The sequence below is a fragment of the Rhinopithecus roxellana genome, chromosome 5 (assembly GCF_007565055.1).
Source record: "Rhinopithecus roxellana isolate Shanxi Qingling chromosome 5, ASM756505v1, whole genome shotgun sequence".
In the NCBI taxonomy this organism is placed as follows: Eukaryota; Metazoa; Chordata; class Mammalia; order Primates; family Cercopithecidae; genus Rhinopithecus; species Rhinopithecus roxellana.
The window spans coordinates 20,082,744-20,107,627 of NC_044553.1; the positions used below are offsets into that span (position 1 = coordinate 20,082,744).

General features: G+C 42.8%; 1 long non-coding RNA gene across 1 annotated transcript in view; it reads left to right on the plus strand.

Annotated features, from left to right (window-relative positions):
- LOC115897619 overlaps positions 1–24,884 on the plus strand; it is a 44,997-nt gene that overhangs the window by 10,556 nt on the left and 9,557 nt on the right. The window contains exon 2 of the long non-coding RNA XR_004057370.1: positions 23,750–23,800. This is a non-coding gene — a long non-coding RNA (uncharacterized LOC115897619). The remainder of the gene's footprint in view (positions 1–23,749; positions 23,801–24,884) is intronic.

Below are 24,884 nucleotides of genomic sequence, written 5' to 3' on the forward strand. Positions count from 1 at the left end.
ATTGAACACATTCTGTAATGGACCTCCACTGGCCACCCCTCCACTCCCACCTTCCTGAAGGCTCCTGGCCTGTGGTTGCGGAAATGCTGCCCTCAACTCAAGCCCACCGTTTCTAACCTCTTACCACCTCCTCAATAGTAAATTTCCTACATCAACTCGCAAGCAGCTAAATCAGTAGGCAAGGATAATTGATGGACTCACAAACTACTTGAAATTGTTTTTCTACTGTATTGGGGGATTATCTGGATGACATCGATAGCTATGGTCAGGAAGCTGGTTTCAATTTCTCGATCACAAAGTGTCAGCACCATCAGTAAAAATGTCAGTAGGAGCCAAGGCAACTGAAGCTCTTACAAAAGCTACCAAGACCCTCCTTCCAGAGAGCCCCAAAGTTTAGTCATCAGCAGCCAAAAGGGTAACTGAGAGCTGGAGCCTTTGATTAATACTGCCATAGTTGAAGCTCACAAAGTTAGATTTGGAGACATCGGGGTGGAATCGTGAACTCTCAGCCTAGCCCCACCCCATTCATCCCCATCTGCCTAAATCCATCTATACTTCAAGGCCCAACTCAGATGTTAACACCTCCGCAAAGCTTGCCCTGAGGGTGCCGGTGGAAATCAGGCCTGCCTTTGAACTGTCAAGGGTCTTCAGTTGTAGCTTTCTGATGAAGTGTGCTCCATTCTACTGGGTAATCTTATTCAGTATATTCCACTCGACACCACTCCTGTGACCTTATTATGGTCAGGGACCATGACTGTATTCTTTATCCTGGAATATCCATGCTGCCTAGTCCAGTTCTTGTTTTTGGTAACCACTGAATAAGGAAAATATGTAGCTGCTAAATTGCAATGTTTTAAAATATAGAAAGTCTGAGTTCAAGTTCTGGTTTGGTGATTAACCTCTGGTGTGATGTTGGCCAACTCACTCAGAGGTTATAACTCTTGGACCTTAGCTTCCTTAGCTGTCATTAAGGGAACAGGACTCCATTATTTCTAAGATTCTGGGGTAGCCATCTTCCAAGACAGTGCCCAGTGATCCCCATCTCCTGTCGTTACTTCGTCTTTGTTCCTAGGGTGGTCGGTATGTCACTTCTGATAATAGATTATAAAAGGTACTATGGGCCAGGCACAGTGGCTCACGCCTATAATCCCAGCACTTTGGGGGGACGAGGTGGGCAGATCAAGAGTTTGAGACCAGCCTGACCAACGTGGTGAAATCCCATCTCTGCTAAAAATACAAAAATTAGCCGGGCGTGGTGGCACACACCTGTAATCACGACTACTCGTGAGACTGAGGCAGGAGAATCGCTTGAACCTGGCAGGCAGAGGTTGCGGTGAGCCAAGATTGCACCACTGCACTCCAGCCCAGGTGACAGAGCAAGACTGCATCTCACATACACACACAAAAAAACATACACAAAGGTACTAGGGCTTCCTTCTTGGTCATTCTCTCTCTACTTTGGATTCCTCATTCTGGGAGAAGTTAGATGCCATGTGATGGGCACCCCTTTGGAGATGTAGCCAATAGTAACTGAAGCCTTGGCCCACAGCCTGTGAGGAACCAAGAGCTGCCAGCAACCATACGAGTGAGCTTGGAAGTGGATTCACCAGCCCCAGCCAATCCTCGAGACAACTGCAGCCCTGGCCCACAACTTGACTGCAGCTCCATGCAAGAATCAGAGCCCAGACAACCCAGCTAAGCCACTCCTGGATTCCAGACCCTCAGAAACTGTGAGATAATAAATATTTGCTGATTTGAGGTCCTTTGTTACACAGCAATAGATAACTCACACAAATTGTTTCTGGCTCTAAAATTCTATAAGCCTAAAGTCCCTGAAATATAGCTATTGCATTCAGGAAAAGCCTGATTTACAGCAATTGTCAATCTTTCCCCTCCTGCTCCCAGCCAGAATCGTAAAGAGATAATACAAAATATGTCAAAACATATTGTGGAATCACAATATTTATTTTATTTGTTTTTATAAGAGTTCCCAAAACCTTGTTGATTTTGCTTCACTGAATCCTTTATTTAACAAATGAAGGTGGAAATCCAGATAAATTCGGTGATTGGAAGAATGCAAATGTGTTTCACTTTCTCAACATTTGCAATTCCTCGGTGGTGAATGAAAATGAGGTACAGGCTTGCTTTGTTTCCCTTCTGCCTTATCATGAGAAATGTGTCTTGAGCAGTGGTAATACTTGCACTGTCTCCCCAGGCAGCCACGGACCCAGGGAACTCACAGGGGAGAAGGGTGAGTGCAGCTTGCTAAGTCACCGCCAGAAAAATAGCTGAAGGTTGAAAACAGACAGCTGGGCAATGGGGCGACCAGGTCAGACTGGATTAACAGAAGACTTTTGACAGGACAAGTGACAAGAAGTGATTTTCTGTTTAAAATGAGACCACCATCCATGATAAACAGGGGGCTGGGAAGGAAATTAAGAGCATGGAGGGTGGGTTCAGGAGACCTGTGTCTTCTCTGGCTGCAGTTTGAGCCCTGGTGGTTCCCCAAATGAAAACAAACAGCTGATGGCCTCATCAGCTGATGACAAGGGCTGATGACAAGTGTGGGAATGAGTTTGAAAAGATGGTAAGAAGGGGCTGGAAGAGGAAAGAGAATGCTGAGGGTGATAAAGCACATTTGGAGGGCAAGGGTCTGTTCTGCCCACTATAGGTCTCTAGATTTGAGGTTCCATGGAAGAGACCCTCAACATAGGTTTATTGAAAGGATGGGAGTGCACGTGAAAATAAAATTAGGAAAAGGGGCGCAGTGGCTCACACCTATAATCCCAGCACTTTGGGAGGATGAGGCGGGCAGATCACCTGTGGTCAGGAGTTTGAGATCAGCCTGGCCAACATGGTGAAACGCCATCTCTACTGAAAATACAAAAATTAGCTGAGCATGGTGGTGCATGCCTGTAATCCCAGCTACCTGGGAGGCTGAGACAGGAGAATCACTTGAACCAGGAAGGCGGAGTTTGCAGTGAGCTGAGAGTATGCCCCTATTCTGCAGCCTGGGTGACATAATGAGACTCCATCTCAGAAAGAAAAAAAAAAGAGAAATTAGGAAAAATAAGAAAAGAGGTGTAGATGGGTGGGAGATGACTCTGGAAGATTAAAAGTGTGTTGCTCTGAAAGCATTTGCTTTATCAAATGGGTTTTTGTTGCAGTATTTTCTTATTTAAGTAATGTGGTCATTTAGATAAACCCCATCTTGAACTTAGTAATTGCCTCTTGGATCAAAAAGATTGAAGCCACCATGACCATATTCCCAGCTACTCAGAAGGCTGAGGCAGGAGGATCACTTGGGCCCAGGAGTTCAAGGCCAGCCTGGGCAACATAGCAAGACCCCATCTCAAAAAAAAAAAGATCTAAATAGTCTTAACTGGATGGGGAGCTTTGTACTTTTTGGTGTTGCTGTGGAATAAAGGAGAAGTATGGATAAGAGACAAGATGTGTGAGGCTGGAGGGAAGAGGGAGAAGCTGATGGGATATCCAGTCTGAGAGTCAAGTCTTTCAGGGGACTTAAGACCAGAAAAGAGTCCTTCTCCTTCTTCTTCTACTTCCAGAGTCTTCCTCTGTCACCAGACTAGAGTGTAGTGGTACAATCTTGGCTCACGGCAACCTTTGCCTCCCGGGTTCAAGCCCCGGGTTCGAGCAATTCTCCTGCCTCAGCCTCCCGAGTAGGTGGGACTGGCATGTGCCACCATACCCAGCTAATTTTTTGTATTTTTAGTAGAGACGGGGTTTCACCATGTTGGCCAGGATGGTCTTGAGCTCTTGACCTCATGACCTGCCCACCTTGGCCTCCCAAAGTGCTGGGATTACAGACGTGAGTCACCACACCCTGCCAAGACCAGAGAGTTATTTGGCTGCAAACCTCCTGTTGATTTTAGCAAACCTGGCTACTTCACCAAGATCACTGCGGTAGCTTCCTTGCTGCTTCCAACAGATCCCTTTCCAATTGCTAGACCACACAGAGCTGAACATGCTGCTGCTCCACCATGTGAGTTTTTCCTTTGTGAGTGAAATAAAGACATGCTTGGGGAGTGAATAGCAGAAAAACCAATCAAAATGGAAATACCATACTAGGGAATGGAATTCCAGAGGATAAAGGAACTCCTAGGTATTTTTTAGTGTATTAAAGAGCAATTTCTCCTCCTTTATATTTGTATACCCCAAGAGGATTGTTTTTTCTGAAGCCAAGTGTTTGGATAGATGCGATAATAGATGTGAAAGTGTCTCAAGTCCAATAAGCTGTTGTTTTACTAGTGATGGTGGTACAGTATTTCACTGACTCTCCCCACATAACTGTCAGAAAAGGAGGAAGCAAATGTCAGTGATATTTTGCAACAACAAGACCAAGCCACAGAGGTTTGAACAATTTGCTCAGCATGACAGGACGAGTCAGAGTGGGTCATGGGGTGACAAGTACCAGGAGATCTTGGGTCCTAGATAAGCTTTTTCCACTGAGATCACACTGGGCTTTGACACAGAGATCTTGGCTGGGGGTGGTGGGGGAGCAGGGAGGCAGCAGATCCCAAACAGTCAAGTCTTTATCTGGCAAGTTAGTAGAAGGCCGTGGTGTGAAGATAACCCCAGACCACATTCAAACCTGGGAGTAATTCCTGTTGAACTTTGTACAGCAGGACACAAGGTTAGAATACCTGGGCAGACGTGACTACTGAGTCAGGTGGAGGCTCAGTCATTTTCTGGGATTTGATTATACGGAAGGCACGAGAGACCCAGGGCTGCTAGTGTGGGAGGGGGTGGGTAATATTCAAAATAATAGCCAGATTCCCCTTCCCCATATTGTCAGCTTTGCAGGTCACTTAGGGAAGGATGATCAGAAAGTAGGGCCTTAGTTTTTCCAATGCCTCAGTCTCGGGGTGATAGAAGATACCACGTGTATGCGGCACCTGGGAGAACTACCCTAGAGAAAGAACACAGCTTTTTGCCCTCCACTCTGAACCCCCAGCCCAGGAAAAAATTTTTCCCCTTTGGCAGAGTGGAAGAGTTGTTGAGAAGGCCAGGAGTGGAGTGGTGCTTCCCAAGGAAGGGCTCCTGTGGCCTGTTCCCTTGGGCTCTACCCTGGGCAGAGGAACAACCGTGGCATCTGGGAGGGTGGCAGGATTCCAGAGAAGTATGACTGTGCAGTGACTCTAGGCAGAAAGGCCTGGCCAGACTCACAGCCCATCCTGTCAAGGGAGCAGCAGAATGTTTCCTGTGCATCTAAGAGACTGGATTGCATGATTAAATATACTTAATCGATTTTCAAGCAGCTCTATTCTCTTCTGAAAGGCATTGAATTTAGAAACACCCTTATATGACAATGTGATAAAAAAAAATCAAGATATATGTCAGATTTCCAGCCTACTGCTTTAAAATACATATTCTAATAAATTAAAATATAGCAAGTGCAACTAACACTCCAGATGCCGAATGGAGATGCCCATATATAAAGCATTAGCTCTTCAGAGTGCTTCACCAAAGCTGTTTTTCAGGGACTGTTGAAATAATACTGGCATGGGGCTTTTCATTCTGATTTCTCCAGAAACTTATAATGGAACAAATATCTTTGTTTGTGTCAATGTAACAGAATTTAGGATAGTTAGGAAATATCTTTTCTTTTCTTTTCTTTTTTTTTTTTTTTTTGAGATGAAGTCTCACTCAGTCACCCAGGCTGGAGTGCAGTGGTGCAATCTCAGTTTACTGCAACCTCCACCTCCCAGGTTCAAGTGATCCTTCTGCCTCAGCCTCCCAAGTAGCTGGGACTATAGGCGTGAGCCGCCACACCCGGCTAATTTTTGGTATTGTATGTTTAATACAGACAGGGTTTCGCCATGTTGGCCAGGCTGGTCTCGAACTCCTGACCTCAAGTGATCCACCCGCCTTGGCCTCCCAAAGTGCTGGGATTACAGGCGTGAGCCACCATGTCCAGCTGGATATATCTTTTCTTATGATCATTTCACCCGATTGTCCATCACTGTTAGTAATTTACTCACAGTAAAGGAAGTCCCTAAAAGTGAGAATGGCGTGAACCCGGGAGGCGGAGCTTGCAGTGAGCTGAGATCCGGCCACTGCACTCCAACCTGGGCGACAGAGCCAGACTCCGTCTCAAAAAAAAAAAAAAAAAAAAAAAAAGAGTGAATGGATTCTATTGTCATTCATACTATCAGTTCTTATTACTTACAGTCAAGAATGGAAAAACCATCACCAGCAACTGTGAGGACAGGGTAAAGACCCCAGGAGGTACTAGATGGAGCCCATGAATCAAGGATGTCTGAGAAGTAAACCAAAAAGCAGGGCAGCCTAGGAGGAATACTCAAGCCTGTAAATAATAATCATGACAAATGCCCCGTGGCCAGCCTCCATCTGGAGTAGCTCCAGTTTGCCTGTCTTCATAAAGTGGCTTTAGTAGCTTGTGGATAGCAAAGGAAATACATTGCCCAATTTGGTCTCAAGTGAGTTTTGAGTTTCCTAAATCAGTTTTGAATTGAAGTGTGGGATGGTGCAAATCCTAAGTGTACCACTCACAGAATCACAAAGTGAGCACACCCTTGTGCCATCACCAGGATCCAGAAACAGAAGATAACCAGCAGCCAGAAGCAGCTGCCCTCATGTCCCCTGCCAGGCACTATCCTTTCCCTTTAAAACCATAGACTGGAAGCTGGGCACGGTGGCTCACGCCTCTAATCCCAGCACTTTGGGAGGCCGAGATGGGTGAATCGCTTGAGCTCATGAGCTCTAAATCAGCCTGGCCAACATGGAGAAAACCCATCTCTACCAAAAATACAAAAATGAACTGGGCGTGGTGGCACATACCTGTGGTCCCAGCTACTTGGAAGGCTGAGGTGGGAGGATGTTTGAGTCTGGGATGTGGAGGTTGCAGTGAGGTAAGATTGCACCACTGCCCTCCAGCCTGGGCAATAGAGCCAGGCCTTGTCTCAACACACACACACACACACAGACACACACACACACACACACCCCAACAGACTGGGTGAGCCAGTGGAATGAATCACACTGTATGCATTCTTATGTATCTGACTTCTTTCACTCCACATAGCAGTATTATTTGTAATAGACCAGCACTGGAAACAACCCAAATGCTCAGCAACAGAAATAATGAATAAGTGAACTGTAATCTATTCTACAATGGGATACAACACAGTAACCAAAATGAATGACCTGGCAAGAGACATAGCAGTGTGGGTGAATCTCACAAACAGAACATTGAGTGAAAGAAGCCAGATTCAAAAGAATGTACCATTCAAACGCAAACACAACCAGCAAGTAGCAGCAAGAGCTGTGATTCCCTCTGGGGAGGAGAGAAAAGGTAATGTCCCAAGAGTTTTAAATTTTAAATTGTAGCCGTTATGGTAGGATTTAGAGTTAAGGTTTAGGATTAAGGTGAGGAGTAGTAGTCGAGTTAGGATTAGGGTCTTACAGTGTTCTGATTACTAATGACATTGAACATTTATTTTCATGTATTTATTGGCTATGTTAATAACCTCTTTTGTGAAGTGTCCACATCTTTTGCTCATTTTTCTGCAGGGCTGTGCGTCTTTTGCTCATTGATTTGCTTTTCTTTTCTTTGTTTTGTTTTGTTTTGTTTTGTTTTGAGAAAAGGTCTCACTCTGTCACCAGGCTGGAGTGCAGCAGCACCATCACTTGACCTCCTGGGCGTGAGTGATCATCCCACCTCAGCTCCCTGAGTAGCTGGGACCACAGGTGTGCACCACCACACCCAGCTAATTATTGTACTTTTTTGTAGAGTTTGGTTTCCCCATGTTGCCCAGGCTGGTCTCAAACTCCTAGGCTCAAGCGATCTGCCCATCTTGACCTCCCAAAGTGCTGGAATTACAGGCGTGAGCCACCACGTCCTGCCTGCTTTGTTCTTTATATATGTAAAATACAAGTACTTTCTGTATCTCTGGTTGTACCTCTGTAGTTACACATTGCAAATATTTCCTCTCACACTGGGTCTTGCCTTTTCTTTTTCTTAATGAGATCTTTTAAAAATTGAGATCTAATTTACATACCATAAAATACACGTTTAAAGTGTATGTTTCAGTGGTTTTTGGTATATTCACAAGGTTGTTCATTCATCACCACTATCCAATTCCAGAACATTTTCACCACCCCCCCCCCAAAAAAACTCCATTCCCTTTAACTATCACTTCCCATTCCCTTCTCCTCTCATCCTTGGTGACCACTAACCTAAACTTTGTCTCTCTGTATTTGCCTATTTTGGACACTTCATATAAACAGAATCATACAATATGTGTGACTGTTTGTGTCTGGCTTCTATTACTTAGCAAAGTGTTTTCAAAGTTCATCCATGTTGTGACATGTGTATCCCATTGTATACATATAATACATTCTGTTTATCAGTTTATCAGCTGATAGACATTTGAATTTTTTTTGCTTTTTGGCCGTTATAAATAATGCTGCTATGAACACTGGTGTACAGGATTTTGTGTGAACATATGATGTCAATTCTTTTGAATTTATCACTGGGAGTGAAATTGTTGGGTCATATGTAACTGTATTTAACCTTTTGAGGAATGACCAAACTGTTCTTAAAAGCAGCCTCACCATTTTACATTCCCATCAGCAAGGTATGAGGGTTCAATTTATCTACATCCTTGCCAGCACTTGCTATTGTCTATCTTTTTTATTGTAGCTATCCTAGAGAATAGAAAGTGGTATTTAATTGTGGTTTTGATTTGCATTTTCCTGATTAATGATGTTTAGCATCTTTTCATCTGCTTATTGGCAATTCGTACATCTTCTTTGAAGAATTGTCTGTTCAACCTGGTGCTATGGCTCATGCCTGTAATCTTAGCACTTTGGGAGGCCAAGGCAGGAGGATTACTTGAGGCCAGAAGTTCAAGACCAGCCTGGCCAACATGGTGAAACCCCATCTCTACTAAAAATACAAAAATTAGCCAGACATGGCAGCACATGCTGGTAATCCCAGCTACTCAGGAAGTTGAGGCAGAAGAATCACTTGAACCCAGGAGGCAAAGGTTTCAGTGAGTCAAAGTCATGCCACAGCATTCTAGCCTGGGTGCCAGAGTGAGACTGTTTTTTAAAAAAAAGAAAAAATAAAGAAAAAATAAAAAGAAAAAGAAAGAAATGTCTGTTAAAATCCTTAGCTCATTTTTTAATTGTATTATTTGTTTCTTCATGTTGAGTTCTAAGAGTTATATCTGGGGCCAGGCGCGGTGGCTCAAGCCTGTAATCCCAGCACTTTGGGAGGCCGAGACAGGTGGATCACGAGGTCAGGAGATTGAGACCATCCTGGCTAACATGGTGAAACCCCATCTCTACTAAAAAATGCAAAAAACTAGCCGGGCGAGGTGGTGGGCGCCTGTAGTCCCAGCTACACGGGAGGCTGAGGCAGGAGAATGGTGTGAACCCAGGAGGCGGAGCTTGCAGTGAGCTGAGATCCGGCCACTGCACCCCAGCCTGGGTGACAGAGCGAGACTCTGTCTCAAAAAAAAAAGAGTTATATCTGACTACAAGTCCCTTATCACATATATGATTTGCAAATAGTTTCTATCATTCTATGGGTTGTCTTCCATTTTCTTGATGGCATCCTTTGAAGTACAAAAGTTTTTAATTTTGAAGAAGTCCAATTTATCTATTTCTTCTTTGGTTACTTGTACTTTTGGTATCATGTCTAAAGAATTATTGCCTAATCCACAATCATAAAGATTTGCACCTATGTCTCCTTCTAAGAGTTTGATAGTTTTAGCTTTAGTGTATGATCCATTTCAAGTTAATTTTGGGGTATGGTGTGAGGTAGGGATCCAATTTCACGCAGTTGTTCAGCACTATTTATTGGAAAGAATATTCTTTCCCACCATTAAATTGCCTCAGCATGTTTGTCAAAAATCAATTGACCATTAGTGCAAGAGTTTATTTCTGGATTTTCAATTCTATCTCATTGATCTATATGGCTATCCTTGTCCCAGCACCACAAAGCCTTGATTACTGTAGCTCTGTAGTAAGTTTTGAAATCAAGGAAACTTGAGTCTTCCAACTTCATTCTTTTTTTTCAAGATTGTTCTGACTATTCTGAGTCCCTTGAATCAGAAAATTTTATATGAATTTTAGAATCAGCTTTCTAAAAGCTGCAAAACAAGCAGCTGGGATTTTGCTAGGAACTGAAGTGGATCTGTTGATCAATTTGGAGAAGATTGCCATCTTAACAATATTAAATGTTCCAATCCATGAACATGGATGCCTTTTCATTTCTTTAAATCTTCTTTCTTTCAACAATGTGTTGTACTTTTCAGTATACAAATCTTGCACATCTTTTGTTAAATTTACTCCTATATTACTCCCTATGATGCTACTATAAATGGAATTATGTTTTTAATTTCATTTTCAGATTCCTCATTGCTCATATATAGAAATACAACGGATTTTTATATATTGACCTTGTATTCTGCAACCTTGCTAAACTCATTTATTCTAATAAGTTTCTTTGGTATGTATCCCTTTGAATTTTCTATATACAAGATCATGTCATCTGCAAATAGAGATAGTCTTCTTCCTTTCAAGTCTAGATGCCTTTTAGTTTACTTTCTTGCCTAATTGCCCTGGCTAGAGCCTTTGGGACAATGACAAATAGAAATAATGAAAATGGACATCTTTGCCTTGTTCTTGATCTTAGGAGAATCTTAGGTCTTTTGCCTTTTCACCATTAGGTCTTTCTTTATTAAGAATGATGTTAGTTGTGGGGTTTTCATAGATGCCCTTCATCAGGTTAAGGGAGTTCCCTTCTATTCCTAGTTTGTTGAGTGTTTTTTATTATGAGAGGGTGGTGGATTTTGTCAAATGCTTTTTCTGCATCTATTGAGATGATCATGTTGTTTTTTCTCTTTTATTCCAATAATATGGTATATTGCATTGATTGATTTTCTTATGTTGAGCCAAATAATGGTGTCTTTCAATAAACAGTTCTTAATCTTAATATAGGTCAATTTATAATGCTTTACTTACTTTTTTTCTTTTTTGAGATGGAGTCTTGCTCTGTCACCCAGACTGGAGTGCAGTGGTGTGATCTCAGTTCACTGCAACCTCCACCTCCTGGGTTCATGCTATTCTCCTGCCTCAGCCTCCTGAGTAGCTGGGATTACAGTCACCCACCACCATGCCTGGCTAATTTTTGTGTTTCTAGTAGAGACAGAGTTTCACCAAGTTGGCCAGGCTGGTCTTGAACTCCTGAACTCAAGAGATGCATTCACCTCGGCCTCCCAAAGTGCTGGGATTACAGGCATGAGCCACCATGCCCAGCCAATGTTTTACTTCTTTTTTGTTTTTTTGTATACTGTGAAAGAAGTCTTTGTCTATCCCAAGGTCATGAAGGCATTCTCCTATATTGTCTTTTATATGTTTTTTTGTTTTACCTTTTATATTTTGACTTATAATCCACCTGGAACTGATTTAGTACAAAATGTTTATAGAGATTAACATAAACATTGATTTCTAATTGATCCAGCACTATTTATTGAAAAGATCATACCTTCCTATTGCTCTGACTTATCATAAATTGAGCATGTGTGTGTACCTCTAGACTATTCTGTTCTATTCGTCATTTGTCTAATCTTGCTCAAATACCACATTGTCTTAATTATTGAGCTTCATAAGAAGTCTCAATATCCTCTGGTATAAGTCTTCTTATTTTCCTTCAAGATTAGCTTGGTTATTTTTGGCTCTTTGTCTTTTATATAAATTTTACAAGCAACTTGTGAATTTCCACACACACATACAATCTCCTAGAATTTTTATTGGAATTGTATTGATTCTATAGATCAATTTTGGGGAGAAATTACATTTTTACAATATCGAGGATCCATGTGAGTTAACCAGCAAAGAGCTTTTTCAAGCTTTATCTTTTCTATGATTTTACTCAATGAGAATAAGTTAAGCTAATAATAAAAATAACAACAATAATTTTAATATCTAATATTTGTAATAGTTACTACACACTGGATTTTTGGGTTAAGTGCTGTATAGCCACTATATTATTCACTTAGAAAAATTAACTGTTAAAATTTACCAAAAATTGTGAGACTTCCATGAAGAAAGCCATACATTTTGTTACAGGGCATAAAAACAATATTGCAACTAATTGTGAGACACAGGCTATCCTTGAATGGGAAGAATTAATCATCATAAATATCAATGATTTCCAAATAAATATGTACCTTAAGTTAATTCCAATCAGAATATCAGTGGTGTTTTCCTGGGGCTATACAAAAAGTATTTAGCATTTATATTGGAGAAATTCTAAATGTTTTAGAACTGACAACAAAAATATTTAACTGTGAAAAGACAGTGAGTGGGATTCCCTTACCAGCTATTAAACTTTCTACAAAGTTAATATAATAATTTTAAAACTGTATGACTTTAGCTTATAAATAAGTGTGCAGATCAGAAGACCAGAAAGTCAAAAAAAAATCTGAGTGTATATTCAAATTTAATATATTATAAAGATGGCATCTTAGTTCAGTGGGAGAGAAGATGGTTTATTTAATTAATGCTACTAACGTAATTGGTTATTCATGTGGAAAATAACACCTCCAGCCATGAATAAAATCATTATGAATGAATTAACCCTAAATGAAAAATAAAACAAAAAATAATAGAATAAATTTAGGAGAAAATGTGTATAATTTCAAGATTGGGGTGTGGCGGGGGTGGGGGTTGTTGCTTATGCATTACAGGAAATCTAGAATCCAGAAGAGAAAAGACAAGTTTGACTATAAAAAGTTAAATCACGGCCAGGTGCAGTGACTCATGATTGTAATCACAACACTTTGCCAGGCTAAGGTGGGAGGATCACTTGAGGAGTCCAAGAGAAGCCAGGGCAACATAGGAAGACTCTGTCTTTACAAAAATATTTGTAAATTAGCCAGATATGGAGGCAGAAATGGGAGAATTGTCTGATTCCAGGAGTTCATGATTTGGCCACTGTACTCCAGCCTGGGCAAGAGAGCAAGACCTTGTCTCAAATAAATAAATAAAAAGTCATACAATAAAAGTTAAAACACAAGAACAGATTGGGGTAGGCCGGGCGCAGTGGGTCACGCCTGTAATCCCAGCACTTTGGGAGGCTGAGGTGGGAGGATCACGAGTCAGGAGATCAAGACCATCCTGGCTAACACAGTGAAACCCCATCTCTACTAAAAATACAAAAAAGTAGCCGGGCGTGGTGGCGGGCGCCTGTAGTCCCAGCTACTTGGGAGGCTGAGGCAGGAGAACAGTGTGAACCCAGGAGGCAGAGCTTGCAGTGAGCCGAGATTGTGCCACTGCACTCCAGCCGGGGCGACAGAGCAAGACTCCGTCTTAAAAAAAAAAAAAAGAAAGAAAAAAAAAAAAAGAAAAAGAACAGATTGGGGAAAATATCTGCAACATTTTTGATTTGTGAATTAATATCTGTAATACATAAGGAGCTCTTGCAACTGATAAGGAAAAAAACTCTCAACCCAACAGAAACACACACAAAGAACGTGACTGGGCAATGCATAGGAAGGGAAATGAAAATGGTCAGTAAGTGAAAGATCCCCAGACTAACTAGACAGGGAAATGCAATGTATTTTATAAGGTAACATGATAGCATTTCTCACAAATCATATTGGCAAGAATTAAAAAGCTTGATAGCATTCAGTGCTTATGAAGGTGTAGATGAAATAGTTCATACAATGTTAGTGGGAGAGTGAATTACTGTCCTTTGGACAAAGAATGCTGGCCAGAAGCTTTGGTTAAATGTCAAACATATACACCATCTAACCAAAGAAATCCACTGGTGGATGTTATACCTCAAAGGACACATATTTACAGGTGGTTTTTCATTTTTCACAGCTATTGAAAATGAATTAGGCCTTATTTCTGGGCTCTCTGCTCTGTTCCCCTGGTCTACGTCTGTTTTTGTACCAGTACCATGCTGTTTTGGTTACTGTAGCCCTGTAGTATAATTTGAAGTTGGGTAAGGTAATGCCTCCAGCTTTGTTCTTTTTGCTTAGGATTGCTATTTGGGTTCTTTTTTGGTTCCATATGAATTTTTAAATAGTTTTTTTCTAGATCTCTGAGGAATGTCCTTGGTAGTTTGATAGGAATAGCACTGAATAAGGTCACACTCCTACAACCATCTGATCTCCAACAATGCTGACAAAACAAGCAATGGGGAAAGAGCTCCCTATCTGATAAATGGTGCTGAGATAACTGCCTAGTCATATGCAGAAGATTGAAACTGGACCCCTTCCATACACCATATGCAAAAATCAATTCAAGATGAATTCAAGACTTAAATGTAAAACCCAAAATTATAAGAGCCTTGGAAGACAACCTAAGCAATACCATTCTGGACATAGGGACTGGCAAATGTTTCATGATGAGGACACCGAAAGCAATTGCCACAAAAGCAAAGATTGACAAATGGGATCTAATAAAATTGGGAGCTTCTGCACAGCAAAAGAAACTCTCAACAAAGTAAACAGACAACCTGCAGAATGGCAGAAAATATTTGCAAGGTCTAATATTCAGCATCTATAAGGAGAAAACAACCTCATTAAAGAGTGGGCAAAGAACATGAATAGATACTTTTCAAAAGAAGACATATATGTGGCCAACAAGCATAGGAAAAAAAGCTCAATATCACTGATCATTTGAGAAATGCAAATCAAAACTACAGTGAGATACCATCTCACACCAGTCAGAATGGCTACTACTGAAAAGTCAAAAAATAACAGATGCTGGTGAGGTTGTGGAGAAAAGGGAATGCTTATACATTGTTGGTGGGAGTGTAAATTCGTTAACTATTGTGGAAAGCAGAGTGGTGATTCCCAAAAGAGCTAAAAACAGAACCACCATTCGACCCAGCAATCCCATTACTGGGTATATACTCAAAGGAATATAAATCATTCTATTATAAAGATACATGCACACTTATGTTCACTGCAGTACTATTCACAATAGCAAAAACATGGAATCAGCCTAAATGCCCATCAATGGTAGACTTTATAAAGAAGATATGGTACATATACACCATGAAATACCATACAGCCATAAAAAAGAACAAGATCATGCCGTTTGCAGAAACATGGATGGAGCTGGAGGCCATTATCCTTAGCAAACTAACACAGGAACAGAAAACCAAATACTGCATGTTCTCACTTATAAGTGGGAGTTCAATGATGAGAAGACATGGACACAAAAAAAGAGAACAGACACTGAGGACTACCTAAGGGTGGAGGGAAGAAGGAGGAAGAAGATCAGAAAAAAATAACTATTGAGTACTAGGCTTTGTACTTGGGTGACAAAATAATCTGTACATCAAACCCCAGTGACATGAGTTTACCTACATAACAAACCTGCACATATACCCCTGAACCTAAAATAAAAGTTTTTTTAAAAAAGAAAATGAGTTTGATCTAGAGTATTGACAATATGAGATATCCATAACATATTAAGTTGAAAAAGCAAGTTGTAAGTACTATTATGAGCCAGGCATGGTGGCTCATGCCTGTAATCCCAATACTTTGGGAGGCTGAGGTAGGTGGATCACTTGAGGCCAGGAGTTCAAGACTAGCCTGGCCAACATGGCAAAACCCCATCTCTACTAAAAATACAAAAATTAGCCAGGCGTGGTGGCACAAGCCTGTAGTCCCAGTTACTCAGGAGGCTGAGGCACAAGAATCGCTTGAACCCAGGAGGCGGAGTTTGCCGTAAGCCGAGATCTCACCACTGCACTTCAGCCTGGGGGACAGAGTGAGACCCTGTCTAAACAAAATCAATGAAATCCAATTACAAAGAAGAAGAAGGAAAAAAACCAACTTCTATATATGCTTTATGCATGAAATGTTTTTTTATGATACGTGTGATTTATAGTAACTGCATAAAGTGTTTCTACCTTTTAATCCATTATTTTGGTTGCAAAGTTCACCAGTTCTCAAGCTTGGCTACCCTTTGGAATCACCTGGGGATTTTAAAAAATGCTGATGTCTGGGCCCTACGTCCAGAGATTCTGATTTAATTGTGATGAGGTACGGCCTGGACATCAGATTTTTAAAGGCTCCCCGGGTGATTTTAATGTGAAGCAAACCCTGAGAACCAGTGGCATAGATAACTGAGGTCAGAAGCCCAATTTTGGAATAATTTGAGGTACGACCTGTGAAGCTATTTTTGCAATAGTCCTATTAACCACTAGATGGCGTGTTATCCACACGACAGCATTTCAACAACCAGGTTTTTGCCGAACTCTTGGGGAGGTGAAGGACTTAGGCAAGCAGGAAGCAACCAAAGATTGAACGGAACAGACCTGGGACCAGGAATTGTGCCAGGTTCTGGCCTCATCCTGCATCATGTAGTGAGCATACAGCTTTTTTTTTTTTTTTTTTCAAGTTGTGGGGTGGGGGGAAATGATCATTTTTAAGCCTGGCCTTGCTTCAAGTCAAAGAGAGGAAGTGCTCCTTAGTCTCCTCCTGTTTCAGTGTGTTTTCTTGGCTGCGAGTTACAGAAAGTCATTCTTTGTGGAAAGGCCACACCCTCTGTTGTTTGGCTGCAAGGGTGAAATGGAAGGAGACTCTTTGGAAATCTCTTAATTAAAAGTAAATAATTGACTGTGTATTAAACAGCCAGGGGGCAATATTTAAACGCTATTTATAGATTCAGATTAGTGGTGGGAGTAAACAGGTCAGGAGAAAACTGTTAAATTAAGAAGATTCCCGTCACCCTCACACGCAGGAGTGTGATTTTTTTTTTTCTGAAAACAAGTACCTCTGGGCTTCATTTTTCTCCCTTTGATCTCAAAATAAACACCAACCTCCACACTTCTTGGTCATGCACTGCTGGTTCATTAAAGAGCCATATGCTGATTTCCTGTGAGTGTTTCCTGTGAGTGTCATGATTAAGGGCAAAGTCAAGAAACAATTTAAGGACAATTTTGCAATAAAATTAGCTCCAAACCTAAGTGTAATTACTGTATCAGTGTTTCTATTATTTGGACTTTTCCCCATCAGAATGTATAAATAGTGTTTTTAATGAATATACAATGTATATATTTCTGAGAACCAAGAACTCTGACTCCATGAGGAGGCAGATAGTTTCTATATCCCAGAGCAGGTCAGTGATGTGAAGGATTTGAGATTTCCTTCGTAGCTATTCATCTATAAAGCAGCCAGTGAGCCATGAGGCCCTGCAGACCATCCCATCAAAAATCTCAACCAAAATTTGTATCAGTTAGAGTTCTTCAGAGAACCAGAAGCAACAGGATATATCATATATGATGAAGAACCAACTCAATTGATAATGGAGGCTGAGAAGCCCCCAAATCTGCTGTTGGCAAGCTGGACACACAGGAAAGCTGATGGTATTGTTCCAGTCTTGAGGCCAAAGACCTGAGACCAGGAAAGTCAATAATGTAAGTTCCAGTTCAAGTCCAATTCCAAAGGCAAAGGACTGATGTCCCAACTCAAAGACCAGAGAGTGAAGACCCAGCTCTAAGGCCGAGAGAGTGAATTCTTGCCAACTCAACCTTTTTTTTTTTTTTCTATTGAGGCCTTCAGTGGATTAGATGGAAATCCAATAACTTTGTCAAAGCATGTTCCACAGAATTCAAGTTCCTTGGGATGTTAATAAAGGCAATTTGGTAGAAAAGGGCTCCAATGCCAAATAAGTGTGGAAAATCCTAGGTAAAATAAACAGATATCTTTTCTGCAGACATTCTCAGAGCCTTTAATATGTCAATGTGCTTTGCAGTTGTCCAAGAAGAGGTGGTATTTTGCAAAGCTTTTCAAACGTATTTAACAAAATATCTTGTTTGGCATTTAGCACCTCTCTAAATCCTGGGAAATACTGCTTTATAAAGTACTTCAAAGCAGAGATTGTGCTTTATCTGATTGTTATACCCCAGCCTCTAGGTCAGTGCCAGCCAAACAAAGAAATTCAATAAATATTTGAGGGGTCTATTAAGTGAAATGATGAATGAAATAGCAGTAGAGGGATATGATCAAGCCGTAAACATAAATTCTACACAAGACTAGCCTGAGTCTATGTCAAGGACTTCCCAGAGCACTCCCAGAGAGCCAGAAAATGCAAAATGGATGTTGAGAAGCTTAGAGTAGAACCTCAGCTCTCACCAGTATAGGAGATGCCACAGTGAGAATGGGGTAAATGGACTCTTCCTTAGTGAAGCAGATGCCAACTGTGCCCTCATTGCTCTGCAACTGCCAGCACCTGCATTTCCGTCTGATATTTTCCCTTGCTGCAGAAGCCATCTCTGTTGTCCACTTGGCAGACCCCTGAGAGCAACCCTGGATCAATGATCAGCTGGAGTCAGTGTATAAATACCCCAGCTCCCTCATTGCCTAGATGGGATTAACTCTAGGCATGTGTTTTACACCACACCCAGAATGCTTGTGGTGGTAGGATGTGCTTCCGTGGCCACACTGATAAGTTGAGAATGGCTGGCTTCCTCCCCATTCCTGCCTCCTTCCCCGTCCCCTGCCAGTGCCGCTTGAGATCATCTCTCATATAAACTACTTGCCTCCTGATGCTTGACTCAGGATCAGGGGTTCTGGGGGGCCTCTGATAAAATATTGCTTATCCTTTCTATGAACTCTCTCCTGTCTTGACTCTACCTCAGTTCCAGGACCACTGAACCCCTGGAAATTTCCCCTAAATTATTTCTTGAAGTCCTAGAAGGGGAATCTCCCATGTGCCCACAGTCTTGTTTGTCAGCTGCAGTCCCCCACTGCATGGCCTGTCTTCACTGGCATTCCCTGGCATTAAGGAGAGACTTGGTGATGTGCCTCATACTGTGCCAGGTGCTGGGGGGTGCAAGGTGAGTGAGACAGTCTTGGAACCTACCTTCATGAAGCTTACAGGCTTTTTGGGAAAATAAGCGCAATCACATTATCACGCAGATCCACATGCAAGAATAATCTTTAATAAGTGCAGGCAATTAAAACCAAAGGGTGCAATGCAGAATAACAGAGGGTCTAATACAGTGGAAGCTATAAGAGAGGCTTCCCAGAGGAAGTGGACTTATTGATGAGATATGAAGGATGAAGGAACTAAGTAGGTGAGGAGGTAGGGTGGGGAAGAGACCCAGGCAGAGCAAACAGCATATGCAAAGCACTGGATACAGAAATGTGCCCCTTTGCATGCCAATAGTCCTGATAAGTGAACATCCTGAGTTTTCTGAAGCCATCAGTGCTGTCTAAGGAGCTGCAGCAGAGGTAGGGAGGAAAGCCATCTTCCTAGCTATGCAAACTTTGTCCTCTGGGCACACAAACAGCTCTGCTTATTTCCTGAAGCTCACAAATGTGGACCTTGCAAGTCAGCTTCATCTCCTCTTCTGCAAACTGCTCACCAGCCCTTCTCTCTGCAGGAGGGTTGCACTGCCCCAGCCTCTTGCAGTTGGGCTTGGCCATGTGACTTGCTTTGGCCAGTGAAACTGGAGCAGAAGTGATGAGCTCCACTTTCTAGGGGAAAAGCCTTTAAGAGCTGATGCACAGGGGCTATGCTGTCTTTCCTGTTTGCCATGGCAACTGGCAGTGTTCCGGATGGGTTAGCTCTGTCTGTCCAGGACCACAATGACACATCAGCTGACCCTCAGTAATCATGTGGCATAAGCAAGAAATAAGCTTTTGTTGTTTTAAGCCACTGAGATGTGAGGGTTGCTTCTGTATGTAGCATGGTCTAGTAGCCCATCCTGACTGATGAACCTGTGAAAACTGGTCCAGAAAAGACACACGCAGGCACAATAGCATAGCAAGTAACTGCCCCATCTCTGGGGCCCCATGGCTTGTGATGCTTGCATTTGAATTTTGGCTCTGCCACTTCCTCACTGAGAGATATTGGGAAAATTACTCAAGTTTTTTATGCCTCTGTCTCGTCATCTATTAAATGGCAATAATGTACAGCTTGGGCAACAAAGCAAGACCCCCATCACAACAAAAAAACAAAACCAAGATAAATTAGCTGTGACATGTGCCATGGTGACCAGTGCCTGTAGTTTCAGCTAATCGTGAGACTGAGTCGGGAGGATTGTTTGAGCCAGGTCAAGGCTGCAATGAGCCATGATCGCACTGCTGTACGTCCAGCCTGGGTGACAGAGCAAGACCCTGTCTCAATAAAAATTAAAAAAAAATAAATTAGCAATAATTGTATTTACTGCATATCCTTGTGAGAATTACATAAATTAATTCATGTAGGCTGGGCACCGTGGCTCACACCTGTAATCCCAGCACTTTGGGAGGCTGAGACAGGCAGATCACCTGAGGTCAGGAGTTCGAGACAAGCCTGGCCAATATGGTGAAACCCCGTCTCTACCAAAAATACAAAAATTAGCCAGGCGTGGTGGTGTAGGCCTGTAATCCCAGCTACTTGTGAGTCTGAGGCAGGAGAATCGCTTGAACCTGGGAAGTGGAGGTTGCAGTGAGCCAAGATCACGCCGTTGCACTCAAGCCGGGGTGACAAGAAGAAACCCTATCTCAAAAAAAAAAAAAAAAAAAAAAAAAAATCACGTAAAGAGCTTGGGAAATTGTCAGGCACAGAGCAAGTACTCAATAAATGTTAACTTTATTATTAATAGTTCCTCAAAAACAAACAACAGTTGGATGCTGCAGGTTGTCTAGATCCCTTTTTAGGAAAAATATTATCCAAAGGAAATCTCACTGGCTTCTGACTTCAAGAGAGACAATCTCCTATATCAGGGGATGCAAACCCAAATGCCTCTGAGGAGTCACAGAGACACCTTACCATATTATTTTGATCCATGTTTGATAGAGACCCAGGTACGAAGAAACACAGGCTCTTCTATAATGAAAACAATGATGCAAATGAAATGATAAGTGTTCAGCTTCCACGTGGGGTGAGGGAGCTACAAGCAATATTGGTGCTATAGGGGAGGGGTGCACTGGAGCCTACAAACCCGTCCAAAGGGGAGTTGGGGGCCATCTGCAAATGTAGGTGGAGCGATGCTAGATTTTCAAGTTTTGTTGCTTTAAGAAAAAAAGAAGTAAGGCCAGGCATGGTGGCTCACGCCTGTAATCCCATCACTTTGGGAAGCTGCGGTGGGCAGATCACTTGAGGTCGGGAGTTTGAGACCAGCCTGGCCAACATGGTGAAACCGTCTCTCTACTAAAAATACAAAAATCAGTCAGGCGTGGTGGCAAACACCTGTAATCCCAGCTACTCGGGAGGCTGAGGCACAGGAATCACTTGAACCCGGGAGGCAGAGGTTTCAGTGAGCTGAAATTGTGCCACTGCACTACAGTCTGGGTGACAGAGCGAGACTCCATCTCAAAATGAAACAAACAAACAAACAAAAACAAACAAAAGAAGTAAGGAGCCTGGAGTCCCAGCACTGGGGGAGGCCGAGACGGGCGGATCACGAGGTCAGGAGATCGAGACCATCCGGCTAACACGCTGAAACCCCGTCTCTACTAAAAAATACAAAAAACTAGCTGGGTGAGGTGGCGGGCGCCTGTAGTCCCAGCTGCTTAGGAGGCTGAGGCAGGAGAATGGCGTGAACCTGGGAGGCGCAGCTTGCAGTGAGCTGAGATCCGGCCACTGCACTCCAGCCTGAGCGACAGAGCGAGACTCCGTCTCAAAAAAAAAAAAAAAAAAAAAAAGTAAGGAGATTCTAATTTTTAACTGTGAACTTGTTTATTTTTAAAACATTGTTTAGGCCAAACAGATCACATTGGAAGGTTGAATGCAGTCGGTGGTTTGTATCCCTGTTGAAGAACCCGCACATGCATGGGGCAGATGGCCTCCCCATGTGTGTGCTTGTCTGGGTGGCTTTTCCAGAACCTAGGGAAACACCTTGCCAAAGATGCATGCAGGCCTCCATCCCCTGCAAACATAAAAGCCCTCCCAGGGTTGAAATGACAGCGTTTTCAGGATCCAGCACCCTCTCCAAGTTTCCCAGGCTCTGGTTCCTCTCTTGGACTGAGCTCAAAGCAACGTGAGTGGTCTCTTCTCAGCAGTTTTTGGGAGACATAAGCTTGTCCCAGGCTCCTGGCCTCAAAATAGGAGGCGAATGGACTGGGGATAATACAAGGCACCCCTGCCTCCTCACCTGCTCCACACCCCTCAGGTCCGCACGTCAAAGACATACAGGTCTTTTAGATAACTTCGGGCGAGGGCCCCACAGCGGCAGCCCTGGAGCAGTGCGCCTGTTTCTCTGTTTGGAATCTCTCTGTCCCTGTCCTCCTAGCAATGGTCAGTCAACAGCAGGTATGCAGTCCCCACACTGGTCCTCCCAGATGCCTCCTGTCTCTACAGGATTCCTCCCAGCCTCCTCTTTCTCCCCCACACAATAGGGAGAGGTCTGAAGGCCAGAGACTTCAGGAAATATCTTGCCCCTCACTTTTGTCTGTTAACCTTAGCCTGGGGGAAACTGTGAATTAATATCAGCCACGGTAGAGCAGCGGATCCTTCCAAATCATCACTAGTGACTCTTTTCTTTTCTTTTCTTTTCTTTTCTTTTCTTTTTTCTTCTCCTCTCCTCTCCTCTCCTCTCCTCTCTCTCTCTCTCTCTCTCTCTCTCTCTCTCTCTCTCTCTTCTTTCTTTCTTTCTTTCTTTCTTTCTTTCTTTCTTTCTTTCTTTCTTTCACAGACTCTTGCTCTTATCTCCCAGGCTGGAGTGCAATGATGCCATCTTGGCTTACTGCAACCTCTGCCTCCTGGGTCCAAGCTATTCTCCTGCCTCAGCCTCCCGAGTAACTAGGGTTACAGGTGCCCACCACCATGCCCGGTGGTATTTTTTTGTATTTTTAGTAGAGACAGGGTTTCGCCATGTTGGCCAGACTGGTCTCCAACTCCTGACCTCAAGTGATCCCACCTTGGCCTCCCAAAGTGCTGGGATTACAGACATGAGCCACCACACCCAGCCCATCACCAGTGACTTCTAAGTTGACACCAAGCAGATTACTTACATTTTCTTGATGATTCAATCTCTTATCTGTAATGTACGTGTAATAATAGCATATTCAGAGTCATGTGCCACCTAACTCATTAGCATTTCCTAATCCCAGTGAGCTTCTTTGGGGGAGAGCAGCACTACACTATAGGATCACACATCTCAATTTACTGGTAGCAGCCAAATGGGGAAAATGATACTGAGGAATGTGATTTAGAATACTTCAGAATGATGCATTAATTATTTCACTTGATTGTCAGAGTTTCTTGCTGCAATTTATCTTTCCATGTGGGTTTCTGCAAATAGAGCTGACAGACTTTTTCTCCCCAGTCCGACCCCAATTCCAATCCCAGTTCTGATTGTTGTTGAATTTCTTGCATGTGGTCTAATCCTACAGCCACACATGAACATGGGAACAAACTGGTTTTTAATAACATGGAAGAGGCAGGAGAAAGAGAATCTTCCCCAAGTAATGAGACATAGACAGCCTAACACTCTGGAAGAAGAAAAAACCTTTCTAGAGACTTTTTTTCCCCCAGAATCATCCTCATTAATATTAGAAGACATGTGCTGCCACTTTAAAAGAAGAAGCTTTGTAACATGTCTGTAACTAGCACAGAACAAATTAATTTATTTCAGGTGGATTCATAGCAGCAACGGGCAAAGCTCTTGCTCACACCTCTCCCCTCCAGCAGGTATACGGGGGCTGATGCATCCTTCCGTGGGAACTTTGGATATGATAGGTCCTTAGAAAGGGCTCATTACCAAGACAAGAGTAGCAAACTGTTCTTTCTCTTGCAGGAACCCACCAGAGTGAAAGACACAGGCTTTCAGCACGAGAGGAGGATCTGGGTATGTCTCTAATCTTTTGTTACTCTCCAGATATTCTTGGCCCTGCACTTACAAGCGTGGGTGTATTAGAAGGGATGGGTATAGGGGTTAGGAGTGGGGTCCATCCACACATGCTTCCAGCCCTGGAGACCAACAGCATGGATGAACCTCAGCCAGCTGGGGTCGAGAGGCCAGCCACCTTTGGGAAACCTACTCATTATTATTATTATTATTTTTATTTTTTTGAGATGGAGTCTTGCTCTGCTCTGTCGCCCAGGCTGGAGTTCAGGGGTGTGATGTCAGCTCACTGCAACACCCATCTCCTGGGTTCAAGCTATCCTCCTGCCTCAGCCTCCCAAGTAGCTGGGATTACAAGTGTGCACCATCATGCCCGGCTAATTTTTGTATTTTTAGTAGAGACGAGGTTTCACCATGTTGACCAGATTGGTCTCGAACTCCTAATCTCAAGTGATCTGCCCATGTTGGCCTCCCAAAGTGCTGGGATTACAGGCATGAGCCACCGTGCCTGGCCGGAAACCTATTCATAAGACCAAACAGCACCCACTAACCAGAGCTGTCTAGGGATCTATCTGTGAAAACACAGCAACACCAAGGCCCATATTCAGCTCTGACCTACTTAGTGATTGCTGACTATGCCTTCCAGGTTGTTCAGTACTTGGAATGTTACCCCTGCCCATGGGCACGGAAGGAGGTAGCAGCTCCCACTCATCTATGTGCATGAGCTGACTTAATCTTCACAACAGTCTTGCTGTACAGAGGCTATCACTCTGCCTATTTTTAAAATTGAAATAAACTTCCTAGAACATAAAATTAACCACTTTAAAGTGTGTAATTCAGTAGCTCACAATGGTGAGGAAAGGGAGACTCCAGTGAAGGCATTTGAGATCATCTAGTCAGTCATCCAGAGAGGCAGGAGTCTCCCCTATAGGGCAAGGGCCAGGCCCGGCTCACTCATTTTTGTATTTTCAGAGCTGGTGCAGAGTCAGGGCTCAGTAAATACTGAAGAATAAATGCTAGCGTAAATGGCAAATGAATGTCTATGTACCCACACTATTGCATTTCACGACAATTCCTCTTTGGGGAT